General features: G+C 50.6%; 1 long non-coding RNA gene across 1 annotated transcript in view; it reads left to right on the forward strand.

Annotated features, from left to right (window-relative positions):
• LOC144762004 (uncharacterized) overlaps positions 1-2,579 on the forward strand; it is a 79,736-nt gene extending 77,157 nt beyond the window's left edge. Inside the window, exon 2 of the long non-coding RNA XR_013596001.1 lies at positions 1,883-2,579. This is a non-coding gene — a long non-coding RNA (uncharacterized LOC144762004). The remainder of the gene's footprint in view (positions 1-1,882) is intronic.
• Positions 2,580-8,844: the final 6,265 nt, after the last annotated feature.

Consider the following 8,844-nt stretch of genomic DNA (forward strand, 5'->3'; position numbering starts at 1 on the left):
CGCGCAATATTAACAAACATCTCCTCCCAAAATAAGCAGAAGCAGAGGCCACAGCGGGGGAACCGGAGACACCATTTAATTAAAGCTGTTGTTGGGCATAATGCATTTCGGCCTGACATAGGCCTTCCTCAGATGCCATCGACAGTGTTCTGGCGACTCTGCTGCTCGAAAAAGTAGTCCTTGCCGCAATCCCATTTGTTAATAGGCGCCACACCCACCAATGGAGTGAAGTCACGATGCCTGCTGCTCGTAGGAACTGCAGGGTCCATAATGCAACAGCCAGGTAAGTGCTGCTGGTGGTGTGTCCCAGTGGACAAGCGTTGATGTGGCAGGGTTACGAGGAGCAACAGTCTATGTCCAGTGAAGTGTTCAGCATGCTCCCTCCGGTCCCCTTACGTTCCAGCCTCCTAGTCCCGATGTGAAGCGAGCAGGGACCGAAAAAGACAGTGCTTACGAGCCCCCCGTGAAGTCACGGTTCAGCAGCTGCTGCCGCCCAGAGAAACATCGGTGTTCAGGGGCGGGCTCGGGACTGTAGCAATACCTTGCTCAATTGAAAAACTGCAAACGCAGGGTCCAGATGAGCCCAAGCCTCTTGATGGAACGGGTCCTCTGAAGCGCATTATCTGGCAATGCGCGCAATATTAACAAACATCTCCTCCCAAAATAAGCAGAAGCAGAGGCCACAGCGGGGGAACCGGAGACACCATTTAATTAAAGCTGTTGTTGGGCATAATGCATTTCGGCCTGACATAGGCCTTCCTCAGATGCCATCGACAGTGTTCTGGCGACTCTGCTGCTCGAAAAAGTAGTCCTTGCCGCAATCCCATTTGTTAATAGGCGCCACACCCACCAATGGAGTGAAGTCACGATGCCTGCTGCTCGTAGGAACTGCAGGGTCCATAATGCAACAGCCAGGTAAGTGCTGCTGGTGGTGTGTCCCAGTGGACAAGCGTTGATGTGGCAGGGTTACGAGGAGCAACAGTCTATGTCCAGTGAAGTGTTCAGCATGCTCCCTCCGGTCCCCTTACGTTCCAGCCTCCTAGTCCCGATGTGAAGCGAGCAGGGACCGAAAAAGACAGTGCTTACGAGCCCCCCGTAAAGTCACGGTTCAGCAGCTGCTGCCGCCCAGAGAAACATCGGTGTTCAGGGGCGGGCTCGGGACTGTAGCAATACCTTGCTCAATTGAAAAACTGCAAACGCAGGGTCCAGATGAGCCCAAGCCTCTTGATGGAACGGGTCCTCTGAAGCGCATTATCTGGCAATGCGCGCAATATTAACAAACATCTCCTCCCAAAATAAGCATATATATATATCACCAAAGTTGCGCCGGTAACTGACCCACATGCACTTCAGGGGGGGTCAGTGTAACGGGACCGCTGCCCCCCGTTAATGCCCCAACACCACCCAACTTGCCTTACAAGTAGGAATATATATATACACGAAAGTAAGTTGATTGATAGATCATGCATTTGCATAAAATGTTTTGCAGAACCATGGCATATCATTGAAACAGTATATAAGAACGTATACTGCTTGCACTGCTGTCAACCTTTTCTTCTGTGTAAATTTCTGTGTCAGTGGTTTAATGGAACTTGAGGGGGCCCCCCCTGCAAGGTACGTGAAGGGGCCCCTTCCGGACTCAATCAGAGCTCTCCGGCCAGTGTATTGTGCCGAGGGGACCACCTAGGGCTCGGGGGCCACGCACCGCACAGGCTGCTGGAGCCTATGTTACGCCACTGTTCTGTGCGTACTATGCACTGCCCAAATATTAATCCACAATACATGTAACATATTTCTTTTTTACAGAAACAGTGAACAATAGTTTTTTGATAAACACCAACACAAGTAAACTCTTTTAAGTGTGCCCTATTTTTTTCCACAGGTGTTACACAATTCCAAACATCCTGGCTGGAGCAACGACAACATTTGAGTGCAATGGAATGGTTGGCCGCTTTGTGAACATCATTGTGCCCGGCAGATGGGAATATTTCACACCGTGCGAAGTTCAAGTCTTTGCGTACCCTGTGGAGAAGCTGAGCTGCCTGGCCAGTGCCTAATTTGAGCCGGTGGATTCCGGTGCTCAGCACCAGCACTTCATTCTCAACTCCAGCACCAACCACAGTCTACCACATAGTGGTGCTGTCTGTCTAATTGTGAGATGAGCACATCAAGAGGGTTTAGTAATACAATATAAATTCAAAATGAATAATAACTGTCACCCACACCATACTTATAGCTTTGGGTGTTCTGGAATAGTCTGAATTATAAGCGATATTAGTAGCTTTGTTGGTATTGTCATTGGCAGATCTGGCAGGGGCAATGGGTGGTGCAAGCTTCAGCGGCTCCTGGGAAGCGCCCTGACACTTTCTTTTTTACAAAGTAAGCACTGGGGTGAGGAGAGAGGCACAGCTTCATAGAGGATCAGCGAATCACAGAGAAATGATGCTAAGGCCACACCAGATTGAAAAAGCAGATACTGACTCTCATCTCCTGATCTTTCAAGGGCTCTTCAGGAAAAATCTTAAATGTGTTTAAAAATAATAAGTCTACACATTCATTAAAGACTGATCTTGGCACATTTATGATTGCAGATGTGTATCAATCAGCTGATATTTACCATAGGAAAAATTAGGGAAAATGTTTCAGAGAAATGGCGGTCTTTCCTGTTTGGTCAAACATGGGACATTTTATTGTTTCCCTTGATGTTCTGTTTTTCAAACTTGGGGGCATGGCAGTCATATTCTGCTTGACCTCCTAAGCCAGTCGTGTGACAGATTCCAGCTGCGACTAAATATCTTCCCCGGAAGGCAGTTCTACCACCTGATACCATATCCACCTTGCTCTGGATTCTTTTTTTGTGCAGTTTTATAAAGTACAAACCTAACCTAAAGTATTGGAGTGATTTACATGAGCATGTACATGAGTACATTACACAAGGTCACATTCATATTTTGTAGGCACAGAGAGAGTAAGTGATTTGCACAGAATCACAGGATGCTGAGCCGACGCTGGGAATCAAATCTAGATCCCCAGTTCCAAAGTCGGCAGCTCTGGTACTAAACCCACAACCTCTCTCTTGAGAGTCACAGGTACTGGGTTGCAACATTGAACACCCGGGGCCTCATTTACGAGACCTGGTGCATCGCTGCATGAAAGCAGCAATGCCCCACTTCTCAGTGCACCCTCCTTGCGACACCAATGATGCATCATATTTACAATATGACGCATCATGTTGCAAGGAAGGACAGATACATCAGTATAACTGACATATCGGTCAGTGTGAAAAGTGACGAATTGCTGGTGTTGTGTTGGAAGCCAGACTCAACTCCAGCAATGTTCCTTTCACATGGGGCAAGCCCCATGTGAAAGGGTCTGCGTCACCCTTACGCCTGCCATGAGGCAGGCGTAACGTTTTGACGCATTGGCATCCTAGAAGTGTTGCAGCGAAATCTCAATGATTTCGCTGCGCCACTCCTACGACCTTTTCTTCTGGGGGTACACCCACCCTGCATACATTACACGTGGGGCAGGTATAATGTAGCGCAGGGGTTTACGAAGTGACGCATCTACCTAGATGCGCCAGTTTGTAAATATGGCGTAACATGGCGCATGTTTTACGCCACTGGTGCGTCACGAAAAGTGACGCACCGGTGGTGCAAAAGTGGCGCAGGGGCTCATAAATGAGCCCCCAGCTCTTCATTGATTGGATGGGGGTGGGGGGGCTAATTCTCTAGGTTGAAAAGTGCTCGCGGGCACGTGATGCATCTGCAACCTCAGGAATCTAGTTCGACTGTGAGCTCTTTGAAAGGGCCTTTGGGTCCTGGGGTGGGAAGGTTCAAGCAGCAAGGGCCTAGGTGAGAGATGTATGTTTACAATCTCAAATAAGGTACCCCATAAATACCACTTTTATAGGCCTCTGAGCGATACATTTTTACAAAATTAATAAGAATTATATTCTTTATTAGCTGCAATGAAAATGTATTATGTGGGATCTTGACAGGTGAACGCATTTATACAGAGATGAGCAAATATAGTGCAATGACTATGTGCTGGGCACTAAAATTTAAACTATACATGACACACCACATCTCTCAACTCACTCTTCCCATCATTCCTCCTTCCCCCATGAAGAGTAAGAGTCATAGTCAAAGTGTGTGGTTATACCAAGACATAGTAAAGATCAACACACTCTGGCTGGCCTCCCTGGACATCCAAAAGTACATCCCTTCCGAAACTTCAGATCCTTAACTAATCTCTTTCTCAGGAATGGTATGGATTTTATCTTTTTGGGATTGACACACTTTAGCAAAATGTCCCAATTTCCCACAAACTTTACAATTGACTTTTTTTTCAGGACAGGGACGGCCATATTCTTCTGCATAAAAGAATCGATTTTCCCTTCTTTTTTCTCGACATTTCTCTTACCAATATCCTGCTTGTAACTCCAAGGCTCTGTCACTAGAGCAACACCACATTGCTCTTTGTGTATCAACTCCATGCACGACTTTTGTGACAGCTCAATACGTTTTACAATATCAATGGTCTCTGAAAGTGTGTGATTTTGTTTAGCATTAACAATTTTTCCTTTACGTTCTTATCCCATCAGCTTACAACAATTTCATCCCGTATCACTTGCGTAGTTCAATTTTCAAACTTGCAATCAGCCGCAAGTATGCGCAGTGCTGCCACATAACTATCAATAGACTCATCCTGAGGCTGTTCTCGTGAAACATTTATGTCGATTGACTATCAAGCTAGGCTGAGCATCAAAATGTTTTTCTAGCTTCATGACAGCTAGCTGAAACTCATCAACATCTTCTGTATCCTCCCCTAACTCAAGTGGTGGTAAGTGTTCATAGATGGATTGACCTTCAAACCCCAAATTATGTTCTAGAAGAAACCTCTTCCTCTCGAACAATATCTATTTCCTCCTATGGCGCCAATGTATTTTGCAACGCCCTGAACCATGACATCCAAGATATGGGCGGATCTCCAGGTGTTTGAAGAAAAGGAGGTGGAGCATTAATGCTCTGCATATTTAGATGATCAATTGTGGACACAGAAGTGTGTGCCTATCACATCTGACACTATGTTGTGTGCAATTGTGTATGCTCAACCACAAAATTGCTTTAACCTCAACAGTTTTCTTGTATGTGACACTTAGTAAATTTGCACGTTTCACAGCTGACTATATGTTGTGCATATATGTTGTGTGTGCATCAAAGTAAAAACCTTCTCAAAACAGTTTTCTTGAATGTGATACACAGTACATGTGTGCATAGTACAGTAATGATTCCTCCAATCGAAATTCTTTGGAATGCGACACACAGTCTATGTGTGTGTATCACAGACAAAACTGCAGCAGTTGGTTCAGGGTTGTGGTTACGTCACTATCAACAAACAAACAAATGATTGCAGGCTCCCCAGTTGCATGTTACAGATCAATATGCCAAATACTACGCCCCACATATCAGTACCCTGTCTTTCCCACAACCCCCACCCTCTCTACCCCCACCCCCCCATGTCAGTGTGCCTCCTACATTAGTCTTGCAGCGCATCATAACTCAACATGAAGCGGCAGGTGTCTCCTCCTAGTACTCGAGCAGCAATTCCCACGCCTAAGTGGGGTCCAAATGCCATGCAGGTCCGTGCATGTAACCCCAACCCATCTCCACAACCCTTGGAGCGATGATCCATTTCCTTGACTGCTAACAAGTACGCAATCCTAGCATGAATGTCCCCCGTAGGCGTCCCCGCCCTCTCCGCTGCCATCTCCTCCCCTTGGTTCGCTTGCGCCTCCTCCTCACTATTCTCCGCGACCTCTGACATTGATTGTAATTCTGCTACTAGCGCGCACCACGCCCTGGCTGTGTCTAGCGCTTTATCATTAGCTGCGCGGTTGGCCAATTGTAATCGGAGAGTCCCCTCACTAGATGCCCATTGCTGAAAACATCCCCGCCATCTCCGAAAGCTGGGACTCCCCCTAGATTTCCAGTGTAGGGTGAGCTCCCTCTTGGCCAGGATCAGCCCCAGGTCGAAGAATTTACTGGTAACCTTCGTGGACGGGGTGTGCGGGAACCAGAGTAGGAGGCAAACTCCCATGTCAGTGTCAACTCAACGTCCCGTAATCTCATTCAGACAGGCCACAACATCAGCCCAGTATGAACCAAGCCCCGCGCAGGCCCAAAACATGTGTCCAAAGTCAGCACCCTCCGAGCTACAACGGGGACATACCGACTGCGCCCCACCAAATACCCGCTGGATCTTAGCCGGCATCCAATACGCTCTATGGAGTGTGAAGTATTGAACCAATTGGAACCGGACGTTGCGCGTGCCTTTCCAGGCCCGGCGCACAAGCTGGGGCCAAGTAGTCTCCGGTATCTGTCAGCCTAGGTCCGTCTCCGAGCGTTCCCGCAGCTTACCCAGGGGGGGGGGCATCTTGCGCCAGTCTCCTATACAAACAAGTAATAGCCTTAAAGGTGTCAGCTGCCATCACAACGTACTGGCAGCCCAAAGACGTAGGTGGCTCCGCCCGACCTTTCTTCCAGCGTCTCTGGATCGCAGAGACCAAAGCCGCATGGAGTAAGAAGTCGCCTCTTGGTAAATCAAATGCCTCTTGCAGGTCGGAAAACGACAGCAGGACACCATCCCTGTACAGATCTCCCACCATGTGGAGCCCACAGTCTTCCCAAGTGGCTAGCCCTGACCAGTCCCCGCCGTGCGGTAAGGCTGTGCACATGCCTAAGGGGATCTCCGGCGCATACGGAACGTGGATACCTGCCCGTTTCTGACTACGAAGCCAGCAGTGGCGGAGGGTGCGTTCCTCCAGAGACAACTGGTCCAGACGAAGTCCCTGCTGGAGCAATATGAAGGACAGGACATGGCGCTGTACAATTCTGTCCCGTGGGCCGTCCGGACCCCTAAACTCCCGCGACACAGCTTGGGTGAGCCACTGCAGCTGTGCCGCCAGGTAGTACCATTCAAAATCCAGCACAGCTAGCCCACCCTCCTCCCGCGATCGAAGTAGGGTGGAGAGAGCCACGCGCCTCCTGCCAGAGCCCCATATGAATCCTATCACCAGTGAAATTAAAGTCCGGAAGAAGGAGAGCGGGATCCGCACCGGTAGTGTACAGAAAAAATAAAGCAAGCGCGGGAGAACCACCATCTTTAGTAAGGCTATTCGTCCGGCTACAGACAGGGGGAGGGTACGCCAGAATCCAATACTGCCCCTGATGCCTCTCAGCGCTCTGCCCACATTTCCCTTATACAGGAACGAATGGGTATGATAAATGTGAACCCCAAGGTACGGCATACACTCCGGCTCCCAGCGCAGCTCTCCAAGTTCGGCGGGTTGCGCACACCGGGGAGTCAGGGGGAACAGGCAGGTCTTGGACCAATTAACACGGAGACCCGATAGTTCGCCAAACTCTCGGAGCAAGGCCCGTGCTCCCTGCACCGAGGTCGCCACGTCAGCCAGGTACAACAGGAGGTCATCGGCATACAGAGAGATGTGGTGTCGAACACCACGCAACAATACCCCCTCATAGTGCCGCCCCTGGCGCGCCCGCGCCGCCAGTGGTTCAATCGCCAAGGCGAAGAGAAGCGGGGACAGGGAGCAGCCCTGCCTAGTACCCCTCGTCACCGCACATGCCGCAGATATTGTACGGCCCGTGCGAACCCTGGCAGTAGCGGAAGCATATAACAGCTGCGTCCAGCGGACGAAGCCATCCCCCAACCCGAACCGACGCAACACACCGAACAGATACGGCCATTCCACGCTATCGAACGCCTTTTCGATATCTACCGATAGGACAGCCGCAGTCGGAGGTCCCTCCCCCTCAACATCCATGACCCGTAGCAAGCGCCGTATACACGCAGAGGTATTCCGCATGGGAATGAAGCCCGCCTGGTCCGGGTGGACGAGGGAACACATATGAGTCGACAATCGCGTAGCTAGAATCCTGCTCAGTATTTTATAGTCCACAGTGAGCATCGAGAGTGGACGGTATGCCGTCCTCGCCGTGGGTTGGCCGCCCTTCTTCAACAACAGCACAATAATCGCCTCCCTCGCCGACTCCGGCAGCCTGCCCAGTTCCCACGCCTCACCATAGACCTGTAACAACTGTGGCGCCAGAAGGTCCAGGAATGCAGCATAGAACTCCACCGGGAGACCATCACCCCCTGGCGTCTTCTTCCGAGCCATGTGTTTAAACGCTGTTCTAATCTCCCCCTGCGTCACAGCAGCGCCCAGGGCGTTCCCTTGTTCTGGGTCCAGCTGCGGCAGCTGGGCCTCCTCCAAGAAGGCCTCCAAACCCGTCGGGAGCAAGGGTAGCCTGCATCGATACAGCGTCGAGTAATAAGCTAGGAACTGGTCATTAATTTCCCGTTGGGAGTGAACAAGCGTCCCGGCAGGTGTGGCTAGGGACAGGATCGGCGCACCCCCAAAGTGAGTATTTGCCAGCCACGCCAGCAGCAATCCGGCCCGGTCCCTCTCAGCGTGGGCCCGAACCATGTATTCCCGGTAGTCATGGCAGCGAAGCATTTCCACTTGTACGGCCACTTGTTCCCTTGCCGCCAGTACTTCCTCCCTATCGCTCCCCGCCGCGTGGCTAGCCTTCTCCACCCGCCGAAGCGAGTCCTCCTCCCGCTCAACGTCTGCCAGCAGCGACTTACGTACCCCGGCCGACGAGGAGAGGCACGCGCCTCGCACCACCACCTTGAAGGCATCCCATTCGATCGCTCTGGTAGTTGCGGTGCCCGCGTTCTCCCGGAAATAGCGCTCAAGGCATTCCTGCAATTCCGTGCGGAATACCGGGTCTTCCAGCAACAGCGGGTTCAGCCGCC

This window comes from Lissotriton helveticus, chromosome 6 (genome assembly GCF_964261635.1).
Source record: "Lissotriton helveticus chromosome 6, aLisHel1.1, whole genome shotgun sequence".
Lineage (NCBI taxonomy): Eukaryota > Metazoa > Chordata > Amphibia > Caudata > Salamandridae > Lissotriton > Lissotriton helveticus.